The following is an 18,360-nucleotide window of genomic DNA, read 5'->3' as shown; positions in this document are numbered from 1 at the left end:
GCATGGTGATACCGATGGAGGATACTGTAACGTACTTGCAACTTCTTGACATATTGCACAAGGAACTTAAAGTTGATAAACAGATGTATGAGTTGAAATTGGAGGTTCCTTACACATGCGGCGACCAACCGTTTACACCTGTTCATGTTGAAAGTGGTCTTGGTGTCCGTGCATTCTTAGGAGTAACATCTAAAGAAAGGTTGGCCTTGTGTGTCACTCCTGTTAAAAAGATTGTCATTGCAGACCCATAATCCACTCCCGGACTTGAGGGAGCAGCCAGTACTTTAGGATGTCCTATTGGTGACCTGAGGGACAACCAGTATGAGTACAACCCCTATGTGAATGACGATCCAGTAGCTGAACACAATGAGGTCTTAGGATACAATTCAGTGAATGATTATCCAATAGCTGAACATTTGCAAGTAGAACAAGCACAAGAATAACCAATACGTCATATTGCACGAGCGAACCCACCAAGTCAAGGACGTCGAACACCTGGCACCAGTTCTAGTCGTCCTGGTGGAACAGAATATAACTATACAGGGAACATTCCAATATGTTCAACAGAAGATCACAGAAAATGAAGTGCCCCCATGTTTACAAAAGAAGATATCATGGCTTCTAGTCGTTCTGAATCACCCTCATCCGGTGTAGCATTGGGGGAATTACATCTTGGGAAGACATTTGAGAACAAGATGGAATTGAAAACCAAAGCGGCTCTCTTCGCAATGAAGAATAATTTTGAGTTTATGGTTAAAAGTTTGGTACTGATGTGTTGTATATCACCTGCAAGGATCCTGATTATGGTTGGAGAATAAGAGGGAAAAAAGTAGCGCGATCGGAGATGTTTGAGATCACTGTTTATAATAGTGTACATACTTGCTCACTAGAATTGCGACAAAAAGACCGCCGTCAAGCAGCACCTTCTGTCATTGGGCACCTTATCAAGAATAAATATGCTACTGATGGCACTAGTTACCCACCAAACAGCATAAAGGAGGATATGAAGAATAATTTTGGGATCAATATGAGTTATATGAAGGCTTGGAGATGCAGAGAGAAGGCACTCGGTTATGTCAGGGGGACACCTGAAGAATCGTACTCCAAGCTACCTTCTTACTTGTACATGCTGCAGCAAAAGAATCCAGGTACAATAACTGATTTTGTCACAGATGACGGTCGCTTTCTTTACTGTTTCTTCTCACTCGGAGTTTGTAGAAGGGGGTTTACATCATGTCGTCCTGTTATATGTGTGGATGACACTTATTGAAGTCAAGGTACGGTGTCCACATGTTGTGTGTTGTCACATTGGATGCGAATAACCACATTTATCCAATTGCGTTCGCGATTGTTGACAGTGAGAATCATGCTTCTTAGAAGTAGTTCATGATGAAATTGAAGGAAGTCATTGGAGTTGTTGATAATCTGTCTTTTGTATCAGACAGGCATGCTAGCATTATTCATGCTCTTGAGTTGGTCTTCCCTGATGCCAACCACGACGCATGCTGCCATCACATAAGTATGAATGTAATCGCTAAGTTCAAGACCGATCACTGTCACAAGGAGATGTGGAATGCGGCATATGCATTTCGGAAGTCAAAATTTCACAGGTTCTTCAACAATATAAAGCAAATGGATCCTGCCATAACTCAATATCTCGAGGGTATTGGCTTCGATAAGTGGACTCGTGCTTACTTTCCTGGGAATCGATACAATGTAATGACAAGCAACTACGCTGAAAGTTTCAACAACAAAACTAGAGACGCAAGAACCTTCCCAGTCACTACTTTTGTGGAATTCATTCGTTTCATAGTTCAGTCATGGTTTGCCGTGCGTCGTGAGGAGGTAGAGAAGTGCACATCCAAATTAGCAACAATAGATGAGAAAGATGTCTCAGGCATTGCGGATGATGCAAGGTACTTGAAAGTCCATCCTCTTGGATAGTTTGAATTTCATGTGGTAGACCCAGAAGGTGATGGTGAGGTGAATTTGATGACCAAATCATGCTCTTGTGGCTAGTTTCAAATAATGGGTTACCCTTGTGTTCATGGTGTGGCTGCGGCCATCTTGCGCAGTGTCAACATTTACTCACTGTGTTCACCATATTACACTACTGAGATGTGGAGGGAGTCTTACAAAGAAACAATTTACCCAACTGGCAACGAGGATGATTGGGAAGTTCCCGAGAACATAGAGAAAATGCAAGTTGGGGTTCCCGTTGAAAAACAACCAGTTGGTCGACCGAAGAAGAATAAGGTGGGAAGAAGGAAGACAAACCGCTACCCATCGAGTGGCAAAATCATTCGCAAAGAGCGCAAGTGTAGCATGTGTGGTGGTCTTGGCCACAACAGGGCTACATGCAAAGCTAGGCTATAAACTCTTTTTTCCCATTTGGACATGTTGTATTAATAACCTAGCTTTTTTTCCCTCCTTTTTTATTTTATTTTTCTTAAAAGTTATGTTAAGCTTGATGTAAACTTGTTATGAACTCGATAATATGTAGCTCGATAATGGTTCGATATGAAAATGATATTGCTCAATTGAAGCTCAATATAACTCGATAGTAATTCGATAATGGTTCGATATGAAAATGATATTTCTCAATAACAATTCGATAACAGTTCGATATAGCTTGATATTAGCTCGATAACAGCCCATGAAAGTTATAAAAAAATGTGAACAAGAAACTGTACATGTAAAAACCCTGTATATATACAATCATCAAGGTAACAAATTTTGATACCACAAGTATGTGGTCCACTTGTTCATGAACACCTCCATATTTTCATCGCAGATAGTTTCCAAAGGAAGACTGACCATTAGATGCTCAATATGCTTGACAGCATACACACCACAATCCCCGCTGTAAAAAAAAGTAAACATTAAGTCTACATTACTATAATTTTAGTTAGAAACAAATTTAGTATGAAGATGATGTTTGTTTCATTCTCTTTGACTGAGTGACCTCGTGTTTCTGTTTGCGACGCCATGTGAACTGATGCGGCCTCTTTCCTATTGATGGAATCCTCAACATCAAGCTATCAGTAAACAGTTTACTCTGCATTAACAGAGAAGGTAGCATAAAGCACCATGGACTCATAATTTTGCCAAGCTTTGCATCACTAATCACCGAGTTGTCCGAATCGTAAACAGTCAGGGTCCAACTAGAAATGGAAGCCTCAATGGCAAACAATTGTTGTTGTCCATAGTTCTGGCACCAATATACATCCTCAACTCCTCCCCAAGATGCCAGAAACTGCTGCTCGATGTCGGTCAACATGGACATAACGTCAGAATCCCAAGTATACTTTGTTTTGTCGGTTGTTTTCTTGTATTGATCATATCGAGCAGGTATCACTTGTGAGAAATAATTTTTCATCACAACTGCATTCTGTCGATATATATTGGGAAAATACTTGCGACGTATACGAAGCATGTGTTCTGCCGCATCAATATGCTACAAAGAGAGTATGATAAAAAAAAGTTAGCAAAGACCATCAAAAATTGCTGCTGTCGAGCTCACATCGAACTACTATCGAGCTCATATCGAACTATTATCGAGCTTCATCGAGCTCACATCGAGCTAATTTCAAACAGTAAACAACAACCCTATTTTAACATACCTATCAAACTCCTATCGAGCTTCATCGAGCTCACATCGAGCTAATCTCAAACAGTAAACAACAACCCTATTTTAACATCCCTATCGAACTCATATCAAGCTCACATCGAGCTAATCTCAACAGTAAACAACAACCCTATTTTAACATCCCTATCGAACTCCTATCGAGCTCCATCGAGCTCACATCGAGCTAATCTCAACAGTAAACAACAACCCTATTTTAACATCCCTATCAAACTCCTATCGAGCTCACATCGATCTAAGCTCAAACAGTAAACAACAACCCTATTTTAACATCCCTATCGAACTCCTATCGAGCTCCATCGAGCTCACATCAATCCTGGAAACTCCCATCAAGCTCCTATCGAGCTCATATCGAGCTATCATCGAGCTCATATCGAGTCAGTAAAAACTATACATGTATAAATGGCTTACCCCATCATTGAGCCACGATTGGGGTGTCTTCCACGTCAGAAACCACACTGGATCGTGATTCCCAGTCTTTACATCCCTCGAGATCTTGTTGGGCATGTCTCCAAGCAGTCACTTGCACATTGTCCTATACTGTTTGGGATCTGGCTTCTTGAGAGGGTCCAGCACCTGTGTAGCCTCCTGTGTAGCCTCCTCTGCTGGTGCAGCTGCATCAGTGAGAGGTCTTTTCCTCGTGGGATCGGTGTAGTTCTCAAACCAATCTGGCTTGCATCTTTGGCGTCTAGTCCTTTGAAACTGAACCCCAGCAACATCCTCAGGGTTGACAATAACGACTCTCGGAGTCCCAGCATCAGGTGTCACAATGATGGTAGGAGGCATGGTTGGATCATCAACATAGTCTAGAGGAATATCCAATGACTCTTAGTCTGAATCTTCATTGGAGCCCATTGGTTTTTCCTAATACATGTCAGGATCTGACTGACTACGTCCAAGATGACGGACTGGTTCTTTAGGAGGGTCTCATGTCGACCCTCGACTCTGTCCAACCGCTCAATCAATTCGGCGAGCTCAGGGGCTGAGGCTGGTGTTGGGGTGAAGGCTGAGGGTGGGGCAACAGAAGGGGTGGGACCTGCAACCTCCTCCCCCGGGGCAACATCATCAAATATCTTGGTTGCCTCAGCTGCTTGAGAAACTATCTCCGCGATTTTCTCAAAAGTCGCATCCTCCTCCTCATCAGCCTCCGAGGGATCCTGGCCAAGCCCAGGATAAAGGGGAAGATCTCCCTCTGTCAAAGACAAATAATAGTCTTTTTCTGCTGGTCGAGGCTTCAACATCGGAGGGACAATCAACTGCAAACAACATAAAACATTTGGTCAACTCAAATAATGATAAAAGATAAGCATATAGATAAAAAAAATATATAACTTACATTCTTCTTCAATAACATCGGTGCGATGACGGACTTGGTGAAATCCTTGTTCCTCTGATGCGACCAACTAAGCATCCTCGGGACCATGTTTCCTGAGCTCACAACAAGCTCCGTCGCAAGTTACTGGATAGCCTCATATGCCCAGTATTGTAAGGCCGAGGCATAACCATACATACTGTACTTGGACTCTTGCTGCACCTTGGCATCCTTCTTGGCATCATAGTTGGCCTTTTGCTTTACCATGTCCTTCTTACAAGACTGCAGTAGCCTCCTATAAGAGTACTTCCCCCATGGATAGCTGAAGAAGTACTCTACGTCCTCAAGAATTTTCAGAATATCTCGCCAAATGTGCAACTTGCCCTCAATGGCATTCAGAACCCCCTAAACAAACAAACATAGAACAAGATTGTACACATCTTCCACAACCGTACAAGTCTTGAAAGCATGGTCCACCTGTGAGAGCTTTACTTTCTCAGCATCGTTGAAATACTCTTTTATCAACCGGCCGCTGAGATTACGCCCTTCCAACTCTTCTGGTGATGGGAAGGTACTGAAATTCAACCCCGACACTAGGGCAAACTCTCCCATGCCGAATCTACAAGACTTCGACCCCAAGAAAAAATGCACCTCATCTTCGTTGTTGTTGGCGATTTTCCTCAGCAACAGCTCATGCACCAAGACTCGGGAGAAATTAAACTATGAAGCCAAAAAGAACTGCTTGAAAGGGGATTCCTTAGCCCTTTCAAGCAGCCCGAGCTCCAAAAACCTAGTCTTAATGTGATTTAAAGTACTACTACCCCGATATGTCACTCGACTAGGAAAGTGATCACTGAACGAAATAAGCAACTTAGGCATCTACAACAACACATGAAAAAATTTTGGTAAGAAAGCAGAATGTTAAGCATAATCAGGAAAAAATTCAAAAAAAATTCATCAAAAAACTGAAATAAGCTATCATCGAGCTCTATCGAGTTATAATCGAGCTGAAACACACTATCGAGCCGGTGTCGAGCCTATCGAGCTAAGCAAAATCTGTCTACATAAATAACCATCGAGCCTATTATCGAACCACTATCGAACCATTATCGAACCTATCGAGCCCTGTTTATTAATACCACATATCCATCGAGCCTACTGTCAAACCCTTATCGAACCTATCGAGCCCTTTTAACCTAATACCACAGATCCATCGAGCTCTTATCGATCCACCATCGAACCATTCAAACTACCCTATCGAGCCTACTATCAAACCATAATCGAGCCTATCGAGCTAGTTTCATATATTACCCATGGATAACATCGAGCTTCTATCGAACCTATCGAGCCTTTTTAACCTAATACCACAGATCCATCGAGCTCTTATCGATCCACCATCGAACCATTCAAACTACCCTATCGAGCCTACTATCGAACCATAATCGAGCCTATCGAGCTAGTTTCATATATTACCATGGATAACATCAAGCTTCTATCGAACCTTCATCGAACCTATCAAGCTACTGGTTCAAACCCAGAAAAAACCACAGAAAAACCCAGACCAAAGAACTACCATACCCATTCCACACCACCAGATTCAGAGGGATCAAAACAACAAAAATAATCATGAGGGTTCAAGAATATACCTTAATGAGAAATGGGTTCAATTGATGGGTTCGACCGGTTCGACGACGTGGGTTTCGAGCTTTGTTGTCACCGTTGGCTCGACAAGTTTTACAAGCCGACTTCGGAGAAGAGAAAGAGAGAGCCTGAGATCGACGGTGATGGTTATCGTAGAGGGTTTCCTTCGAATTGGGTTTAGGTTTCGGGGATTGAGAGACTGGGAGAGTGAGAGAGTTTGTGTGGGAAAAAATTTGAGTGGAAAAAAATGAGAGAGGTATTTTTGGTACTTGGTGAAAGTTTAGCACCAATTTAAAAAATTTATTAGTGCTGGTATTATTTAGTAATTATACCCACTATTATGAATAAATAGTGAAATTTCCCTTTATATATTTACATGGCTACATGACTTATATATAAAATACAATAATATTTAAAAAGAAATTAATAATAGAAAAAATCATAGTGTAGACAATAGTATACATGCATCAACTATTTTTAGTTTCTAATGTATCTCGCAATGTCCTTTGGTGAATTTGATGAAGAAAAAAAGCTCCAATCACTTGATAAAAAATAAATTATCACACAAATTTATAAGATAAAAAATGATATGTAGATCTTTATTATTTTTAAATAAATATGATTTAAATTATCATAAAATATTTTTTAAATATCATATTTTAATAAATTAACTTATTTATTTTTGTTTAAGTTTATATTTGTTCGAATTTTTGAATTTGACAGTGATAACAAAAGATTATATATTATATGTTTAAATAATTATCATTATAAAATATCTCAAAAATATCATAATTTAATTTGTTTAATTATTTATTTATTTAAGTTTAATTTATGTTTCCAATCTACTATTAAATATAAAAATATTATGTTAAATATAAGAATATTTCGTAAAAATTAAGGGAAAAAAAATTAAAAAATCTTTAAAACCAAGAATTTCTATTTTCTACACACTTTATATATAGAAGAGATATTGTTTCTTTTATTGAAAACGTGAAGAAAATACAACTTTTATATATTGGTGTAATACCCATTTAACATTTTAAATGAAATTTTTGTAAATTACTATTTGTCAATGACTATTTTATGAAAGAGTGTTGTTATTTGACATTTTAAGGTGTCCAAAACTACATGATGTGGCATCTCATGATTGGTTAGTGATACCCTATAATATTTATTAAATTCAAATAAGTGAGACTCGATATTGGATTGCACTAATAGCAGTATGTCACGTCAAGTGATGTTCCAATGCTATTATGTTATGGTTTCAAATAAAAAAAATAAATGGCAACTGGTTTGAAAACGTTACAGAGTTGGCTTTTTCAATGCCACCACCTAAGAAATATGTGAATGGCCAAATATATCATAAATAAAAGGAGTGTATGACATTGTGTGCTTAACCGAGTATGGCTTATTATTGCATAATACTCAAGGACTCTTGTGTATTATGATATGTACTACTAATGACTCAGATGGCTGACTCTCATGAATTGTATTGTTATTGTACTTCAATTGAGGTACGGTCATATAGAATAAACCTTTTTAGCTCAATTTTATGAGTATGTGTTATATTTTTCATAGCGAAGGGGTTATTCTGATGAAATTAATGGACTATGTTGTTTATTCTACTGATCAGCTCTAGGATTTAACAAGCCTCACATTGATCTTATGAAAATATTGAAATAAAAAATATTCTTTGAAATACTAAAACGTAATGTATGTCATGTTGATTAAGAATCGAATACCATGGTTTTTAATTATTTTTTTCTTTCTTTAATTTTTCGCACAAGAGAAATATATAATGACCTAAATTTAGCTTATGTAATGACCTAAATTTATTACTTATGATATGAACTGGAATAGCCAGAGAAGCTCAATTTTCCAATATGTGTGGCAGTTCTCTCATCATAACAGACAAAACAGCTAAAATCCATTCCAAGTTGAGTCTGAGATGCTGGAGTTGTTGAAACTCACTTCTAGAAATATAATGCTCTGAAGTAGAGTGAATTCATAGAGAATGAGACATGTCTATCTCCCATGAACACTTCATCTTATTTTCATGGCAGTACTCAGTTTCCACCACAAAGCTTAGATTTTAGGTTGCAGACAGCTAGCTAGACTTAAGAAGCATAAAAATAGGGGTTGCAGCCAATACGTGGTAAACTACTCTGCACTCTCTAATTCAATCTGAAGTGTTTTGTTAGTTACAAGCATAGAATACCATACTTGATAGTATTAACCACACATTGAAACTCATGGAATGCTACAAACCTTTTATCAACCCAAACATTTCAGATCAACATCATTGATGGACACCAAGTATGCTATTATGTTAAGATTTATTGAAGTAAAAGCTTAGCACATTAATTGCCAATGTATATATTACATATTACTTTTTTCTTTAATAGATGATAAGTTCTTATGCTGTAACTGCACTCAATCTACAAATAAAAAAAATGAAATTCTATGTCAATTTAATTCATAGTTTTCAAATTTGGAAGTTTGAACTAATGTTGGAGGGGTGCGCCAAGCCCATGCAGTAGTGCAACACATGAGCCACACCTAAGAGCCCCAATAGCAAGCTATTGTGGTGGACTCTTCCCCTTAAAAAATTAATTTAATATCGTGTGAGCCATTGGCCCACATATCAGATATTATCAGTTTAAGAACAGATACTACACTTGATCTTAGCCAAAAGGCCGAGAAAGGTATGATTTGTTTAGTAAAAGGATTTGGCTTATATAAGTCATTAATGAGCTGCTATTGTAGTTTGTAATCAATGTGGGAGTATTGAGACTAACCATATTCATCTAATTAATTGTACAACAGCTATATCATTTTGCATTATTACTATGGCTCAGCAAACTTTCACCGTAAGGGTATTTAAGAAAAACTACATCTTTATCGATCTTGCCAGTGAACAACATCCTTCTCAACCCAAATTTCAAGTAAGAGTGGCAATTCTCAATAAAAATGTCTCAACTTGTTTTTACCTGAAACCAACTCTAAATATGATAATGTAAGTTCACCCTTATCCATGCTTAATCAGAATGCTTTGTTCTTTTTATAAAGTAACTACCATCAGTTCCTATAATGATGATAGTGACTTGGGTATCTACTAATAAATCTACATATTTTTTGTAGAACTTTAAAAAGAGCTAAAACAACTGCATTTGATTCAAGGTGAAATTTGAGGTATTGGTTATGACTCCCTCACAAGTTCTGAAACATCATCAATGAATAAATCTTAACACTAGACAGAATGACATCAACATTTCTGAGAAGTGTGGAGCCTAATTGGACTCATAAATAGTTGACATAATCATAGTATAAAAGGAACACTAATCCTTACAGGAACAGAAGAAAAAGTATTACAAGTAATAAAATTTCATGCATCAATGTTGGTAAGTGGACCTCTAAACCAATGCCGAGCTCTCAAGAACCAAGAAGGCACAATTAGAATGAACAAGCCACCAACTGCAACTGGTGTATAGTTGAGTGTCTCCATGGTAACTGGAAAGGCCACAGGCAATGAGAAGAAGATTGAGATGATTGCCGCGCAATCCAACCGACGAGGACTCCATATCGCCCCAAGTTAAAAGGTCTCAGGACAAAAATTTGAGTGCCAGAGTTACCCTGAAGAAGATAGGCAAAGCATAAGAAATGTACAATCCAATTGTAGCTATGGACACCATTGCATTAGATGCCACTATGCTTCCAAGAGACTGCAACAAAAAACAAAGATAATAATTAGTACATTTTAGTTATGGATTGGGGGCATGGTGCATGAGTTGTATTGATAAACATTAAGAGCACAAAGTGGTCTGCAGAGTGGCCTATGATGGTCTAAATTATGTTATCACTATTCATATTAAGGTTGTTTGCATTGTCTGTTTTGGAGGTGATTGAACATATTAATAGAAATTGTAGCTTAAGAAGCTTCCATTCTTTTAAGGATTTTATGCTTTCTAATCCTAATCCTTTAGAGCCAAAATGATGTTTTGACTGTTACAAGACCGGGAATTTTCAAAGAACTCACCAACTCTGTATCTGCTCTACAAACCTTTTATCAACCCAAATTTTTTCTGTGATAAATTGGTTTGTGCTTTATATGGAGTTCATGTTTGTACTTTATAAAACTTTAGTGTCAGTAAAAGAAAAAAGAAAAAAATTGATATGATTACCGTACGTGCCATGCAAAAAGATATTGGAGCAGAGAGCCAAACTGCATTTATGGGGACTTCCTGTTTGTTGATTTTATGCCAAAGTGATGAAAATGGCATGGCTCCATCTCTGGAGAATGCATAAGCCATCCTGAAAATATAGACTATACACAATCAAACATTCCTGGTGACTCATGCCATATACATACATATATGATTTATATATATATATATATATATCTGTGTGTTAAATAAAAGAATATAATGTTTCTTATACCTTGAGTTGCTAATGATTGAATTCATGCCACAGAAGAAAATTGCAACAGCAACCACTCCCAAGCAAACAATACCCCCAGCACCACTACCATATCTACTCTTAAATGCTTGGTAAAATATTTCAGCAATGGCATAACCACCAGAATCATTATTTTCATCCAAAAGGGATGTGATAATGGTTACAGCAAAACTGATGCCAAGTATGTAACACAATCCAACAAAGATAGAAATCTCAACAGCACTAATTATTCCTCTTGGTCCATTTATATCAGCATTTTTGGTTTCTTCTGTCTATAATAAGAAAAACAAGAAGAATTAGTCTCACCCTTCTGTTACAGAACAAAAATTGGGGTCACTACACAAGTCAATTGGGCAAAAATGTCATATGCATCTTGGTAAGAAGTTGTTATTATATATGAGACAAGTATCAGCTTTTCATACCACGTGAGCAGATGCATCATAACCAGTTAATGTACACTGACACATCAAAAGCCCCAGAATATAAATGTAAACCAAGTCGCCGATTCCTTGCCCATTATCAGTGTTGAAGTGAGTGAAGACATATTTGACACTAGCTCTCTCAGTGGCAACAGAAGGAATGAGGATCATAAGAACAAACACTCCTAAGTAAGTGAAATTTTTTTTAATTTTCTTTGAGAAATTGGAAAATGTATGGTATAGGCAGGAGAGGGAAACTCTTGATCATACCAAAAATATTCCATGCAGCAGCCAACTGTCCAAAGAAAGATAACCAAAGATATGGGAAGACTGTTTATGATAGCATGAAGAAGCAAAATTCCTCCCTGGAAAGCAATGACTGAGTACTTTGAGGCCTCATATCCACCACCAGTTTTTCCACCAGTGCTAAGGAGAATGATCACTTGAATAAGCTGTGCAAGTGAAAAATCTACACTTAATGTGACTGCCCACTGAAAATATGTAAAGACATGTTGTGTTATTACTTAATGATTACAAAATGTTGAAGACTTTGAAACTACAGTGCTTAGAAATCAGAGGATGTTATTTCAAAAAGATGGATTTTGTGTTAAAAATCAGTCTTCTTGACCCTATGTAGGATAGACCAGAACCTAGCTCCTTAAAATTTGTTCTAATCAAGTTTACAAATCTATAAGTGATGATCTCCAGTGGAGAACATCTCATTTAGTCAAAGACATGCCTAAGATACAAGTTTGAACCTTGTCTTTTTAAAGTATAGGGGAAATATGAAGCTAGAATAGTTTAATTCTCTGATACCATATTATGAAAGAAAATGAAATTGTATTCAATTGAATTGATGTGAATTTGATTCACATTTAATTTGCTGTTATGATCAATAACAGCTCATAAGAACCAGACATTCAAACATGAATTGGAATTAAAACTTAAACCAGAAAATAAACAAAAATGGAACTTAGCTCGAAATTCAAATGGCAGCAAGAATGAATTCTTTATTGATCATCAGCACATTACAATTAGAGTTCTTGAACTCACTACTCTCATCAATGGTACATTACACCAATTACAAAATCCTCACCTGAGGTACCCTTGATCAGATACACAAGGGACCTGTACAACCCTCCTTTCACTCACAGAAAAATTACACTTTGAGAAGAAGAGAGAAAAATTCTAAAACAGAGAGAGACAATTCTTAGTGCTGAGATATCTCCCGAGATGGTGTGCTGATGACTATTTATAGACATTGAGTTAGTTGAGCTGAGAGAATAGCTAACTAACCAATTGAATGACTAAAAAGAATAAATTGCTGACATGGCCATCTGTTTTTGTGAGCTAATTCTCCAACATGAATGAATACTGAATACAAGTGACACCAATATATACATGTCACAAAGAAGAATCAAGAAAAGTAAGATACAGACTTAACTAAACTATCTGTTTCAACTAATTTAGACATATAAGGTCCAGTACTAAGCTCAAAATTACGCTCAATAACTTAACTAAACTAACTGATTTAACTAAATTATATATATATATAAGGTCTATTACTAAGATTAAAGTATGTGTTATACTTAATAATGGTGACTTTGTACTGTACAGGCATTACAGTCTCAGACCCCAAATGAAACTCTAAAAGCTCCAAGCCAGAGTATAAACAGTCAACTAGAAAAAATTGAAGAAGACACTTTCCCAAGTTAACAGTTAGAAAAGAATATTATTACATACCATTCAGTTATTCGTGAAGCAAATGGTGACCATTTTGGGCCAGCAAGCTTGGCACTCCAATAGTAGAGAACCAGAAGTAAGGTAAGAAGAACAAATCCCAGCCATGGACAAAGCAACCAACATGGAGAAAGAACAAGCTATAAACCAACCATAAATAAGAGACATTGGGCCACCAAACCTTAATCCATTGTTGTATAGAGTGGTCACACCAGTAAGCACTGATATGATAGAGAATGAAAATGCAAAATTGGAAAGGATTCTGCAAAAATGACAGAGACAACAAACCAAACCAGTTTAGAAGAAAACTCCAAGAAGATCAATCCATTTCAGTTCAAACTCAGTTTTGTACAACGAAAAAAATTACGAGAGATCACGGTTGAGTTCTTGCTTGTAGCCAAGCTCATTGAGACGAGCTTGGCCGGAATCCAGTGACCCATTTGCATTTTGACCTTCATGTGAAGACCTTTTTCCATTAGAAGACAACATGTTTGGCTAGTTTTCCAGGAAAATAATCCTGTCACTTAAGCATTCAGATTCAGTTTCGAGTTATATATTGACATCTTCTTGGGACAATAATCTAACATTATACTAATATGCAGACTGGTTGAGTTGTCATTTTCTTCTTTTGCATGTGTTTATATATATAAATATTTATATGTGTGCACGTATAAATGTGCTGTTATATGATTGTAAATGAAGATGATGATATTGTGTATTATATCGTTAAAAAACTTAATTCTGATTTGTTGGAATTTGTTTCAGTTATTTTAAAGTGTAAGAGAGAATCATTTGTGATTGTTCGAGAAAATCTTTAAATTTATCAGGCTGCGTCCAACTTCAACTTAAAAAGAAAAACATTAATAAAGAACTAATTGATCAAGAATAATTTATAATACTCCAACTTACTTTGGTCCGTTCGGTAATACTTTAAAAAGTAATTTTTTTATTATTTTAATAAAACATCTGAAAATATTATAAGGAAACACGTTCGGTAAGCGAGTTTCGTTTTTTATTTTTTTTAATTTAAAAATAAAATTTAGTAAACCTTGAAAACACAATTTTGGTGCTTTTAGAATTTTTTTTTAAATCACTTTTTTTATTTCTCTATCTCTCGTCCTCCTCAAACAGCATTATTAGTGGTGAACTTTATTTGAATGTCTTTACCAATGCTATTTTATTTATCTTATTAATAGATAATGAGATTTGAGGTTACTTAAATATTATTAATTTTATCTTTTTTATAATAATTTTTTCATATTTTTTAAATAATAATAATAGTCACAAAAATATATTATTTTTTTCATTTAAAAATAAAAAATTAAAACATAAATTATCAAACACGTTTTTATTTTTAATTTTTTTAAACAAAACATAAAAGTTACCAAGCAAATTTTTATATTTTATTTTCAAAAATAAAAAACAAAAAGTGGTTATCAAATACATTTTATTTTTTTTAAATAAAAAAAACAAAGATAAAAAAAAAATTCTATTTTTGTGTTTAAAAAATTAAAAAAAAAACGCGACCTTTTGTTAAAGAATAGAATCCCACATGAGAAGTATGTGGGATCATCATACCATTTATAAGAGTATGAGTTACTCCACTCATCACCAATTGGTTTTGAGATGGAACCTCATACTTCTTACCATGCATCACTTTCCACATTCTAACATGGTATCAGAGTCAAAGAAAACTCTAACGAGTATGTCCGATCCAAATCCAAAACCGGTCCAAAAAAAAAGAGAGCCAAAAGAGCCCTTTGTGATTCGGGGATAGTGAGCCAAAAAGAGCCAAAAAGAGCCAATGAGCCACTTGCGATCAAACCGTCCAAGATTGGTGAGCAAAAATAGCCACCATCTTGAGGGGGGATGTTAAAGAATAGAATCCCACATGAGAAGTATGTGGGATCATCATACCATTTATAAGAGTATGAGTTACTCCACTCATCACCAATTGGTTTTGAGATGGAACCTCATACTTCTTACCATGCATCACTTTCCACATTCTAACACCTTTAACAATAAAAAAAATCCAAAGACTACTTTTCAAGCAAACAAATGTTATAATTATTGAAAAAAAAAATTGAAACAAAAAATCTATTGAAGAAAAAGAAGAGGGCAAGTTAGAGAAAACGAGAGCTAGAGAGAATGGACTAAATTGGGCGGAGGCGAATGACCGGTGAGAATCGTGAGATGATAATATTTAACTACTTTGCTAGTACACGTGTGCTGTTTTCATTGGTTACACATGTTTTAATACTCTTGATTTACTTTGGCATGTTTAGAATATGTGAATTCAATGATATCAAAATAATCAATTCAATGTTGGAAGAAATTACCCTATAGGATTTACTCAAATGTTTGATTGATTATATATATCTATATATTTTTTTTTAAATATAGTAAAAAAAATTATATAAACACAAAAAAAAAAATTTAAAAACCTAAAACACATCATTTTGTAGTTTTAATTTATAAAATAAAACCTAAGAGAAGGAAAACTTAATTAATTATTATATTTTTAAGGAATATACAATTTTAGTACACTTTGTTTATCTTAATAGTTATAATCAAACGGTGGTTATAGCTACATCTTAAAGTGAACTGAAGATTTTTGTGTTTTGCCTCTTATATATTTTTTTTTCTTCTTCCAGAATGAGCTTAATTTAATTTAGTTCTAAAGAATACATATCCTTTTATTTAAAAAATAAATAAAATAAAGTTTATCACAAAATATACAAGGCTTTCGTGAGGAATTTTATGCCAATAATTTCCTTTTTAATATATTCTTTTAAATTTATTACACGTTACAATTAATAATGTATACATTATGATACAAAACATGTTATTAATCTCTAATTTTATTTATAAAATAAATCTGTAACCCAACGTAGTTCATCTGAGAAAATACTTTTGTGGTTGTACAATTTTTTAAATTTGATCTTGACATACAATATTAACAGCACATTATTAGTACAATTTTGAAAGAATAAGTGTCGAACTTCTTCACAATGAGAAATAATAAGAATATGACTACCAACAAAAAGACAAAAACATTTCTACGATGATTAGAAATCCCACTTAATAATAATTAGAGAGACAATATATATAACATTACACATATTTATATATATATATATTCCAACCTTGACTCTAGATTACAAACTCACCTAATAATAACATTACACTTATTTATATATATTCTAACCCTAACTTAGGTCCCAACACTTGTAATAACTACTTTTTAACAATGAATAAAGTTAGAATTAGTATGCAAATGCAATCATGTCCCAAACACATTTCTATTTAAAAGAAATAATTAATTTTTAACTATTCATATTTTCAAAAGTGGAACCACTGTATACAAATTTTATTTAACATGTATGTTAAAAATCATTGAGTATATAATTTCAATATAATTTTTTTGTTTATTATTACGAGGTATTTGTACATATAAGTTTTGCAAGAATAAGTCTTTTAATTGTATTAAAACATTGCCACGGGACACATATGTCGTGTTAAGACACCACACAATAGCTATCCAAGTCCAACAATTGTGGTACCTTTACTATTGTATTAGTGTAAATTTTGTGTTCCTATTATCATTAATTTAATAAATGAATAATTAATACTATTAATTTTAATAAAATATGTATTATTGTATGGGTATATATATTTGTTCAAATATGTATATGTTTATTAGATAAATAAAGAAACCTACCATATTAGATTAAGATTGCAAAAAAACATTATTACAAATAGGAGGAGGGGTCTTTTCTAACTAACAAAGCTCATTGTCTATCTTAAGGGCATGTTTAGTCGGTCTATGAGCCGCAACGTTAAAATTGTGACTAACATGAGAAAGAAATGCTTCTGGAAAACTAGACAATAAATTTTTAATAATGACATAAAGTATAACTTCTAGTTCATTTTGGTACACTGTATTGTTGCCCAAAACTGAGACACAAAAATTTATATCTCTATGATAAAAATTTGTAAGGAAAAAAGCAAAAAGATAATGTACCACTATGTAAGTTACAAAGGCATTATTATAAATGCAAGACTACACACTTAAAAAAAAATACACATTGTATATATTACTAATTAATATATCCTACCCACGGAACCACTTCTTTTTCCATTTCACACATCTCTAGCTTTACGAGAGTCTTTGAGAGTATTTGACTTGTAAACTAAAAAATAGTTTTGTGTTTTTAAAAACTAAAAATTATATTTTGAAAATAAGTAGGAGTATTTAGCATTGTTTTCAAAAAATAATTTTTAAAAACAAAGTTACAAAAAACTGAAAATTTTGAGAACAAAAAGTTAGGACATGTTTGGCATTGTTTTCAAAATTGTGTTTTCAGAAATGGGAACTGAAAACCGTTTTTGTAGTTTTAGAAAAAGGACAGGTGCTTGGTTAGTGTTTTCTAAAACTAATTTTTTTAGTTTTATTTTTTTTAATTATCTTAAATAAAAAATTAATAAATATATTTACAAAGAAAAAAATATTTTAAAAATTTGTAATAAATAATGAGATAAAGTAATGTAAAAGAAAAAATGACGAAAAATAAGGAGAGAGAAATTTTAAAAGAGAAAAATTGATGAAAAAAAATTAGAGAAAATGACGAAGTGATGAGGGAAAAAATAAAGAGATCAAAAGTGATGAGAGAGAGTGACGTGAAAGAAAGTGAGAAAAAATAAATTAATAAGAGAAATTGATGTGAGATAATAATAATTACAAAAATGATGTGAGAAAAAAAATTTAATAACAACTAAAATCAACATTTTGTTATTCTCTAAATTTTCTATTTCTGTAATTTTATTTTTAAAAAAATGTCAAACACCATACCTATGGTTATAAATACCAAAAAAAAAATTTGTTAAGGAGAGTTCTGGAGTAAAAGCTAAAATGGAGTAGCCCATTATTCTTTCGGAGGAGAAGAAGCCTTATTTGGATACCTCGGGCATACTCAAATCCAGCATAGCCTCTCTCTCACAATTTATGGAGATTTAATGGCGGTTTGATTATGCCAAAAGTACTCAAATTGTTTTCCTAAATGATATTGTTATAGCAATTATTAACAATCTTTGTTCACAAAAGGCTGCAAATCGAGGGAATCATATTCTACTCTTTACTTTACAAT

The 18,360-nt window shown here is 34.4% G+C and overlaps 1 non-coding gene and 1 pseudogene across 1 annotated transcript; both read right to left on the bottom strand.

The window, feature by feature from the left end:
* Nucleotides 1-9,112: 9,112 nt before the first annotated feature.
* On the bottom strand, nt 9,113-9,308 carry LOC133827641 (U2 spliceosomal RNA). Its single transcript, XR_009890293.1, has one exon. It is a non-coding gene; the product is annotated as a U2 spliceosomal RNA (small nuclear RNA).
* Nucleotides 9,309-9,984: 676 nt separating this feature from the next.
* On the bottom strand, nt 9,985-13,396 carry LOC133820927 (amino-acid permease BAT1 homolog; annotated as a pseudogene).
* Between the last annotated feature and the right edge of the window lie 4,964 nt (nt 13,397-18,360).

Source organism: Humulus lupulus, chromosome 3 (assembly GCF_963169125.1).
Source record: "Humulus lupulus chromosome 3, drHumLupu1.1, whole genome shotgun sequence".
Classification (NCBI taxonomy): domain Eukaryota; kingdom Viridiplantae; phylum Streptophyta; class Magnoliopsida; order Rosales; family Cannabaceae; genus Humulus; species Humulus lupulus.
This window is presented reverse-complemented; position numbering and strand designations above follow the sequence as displayed.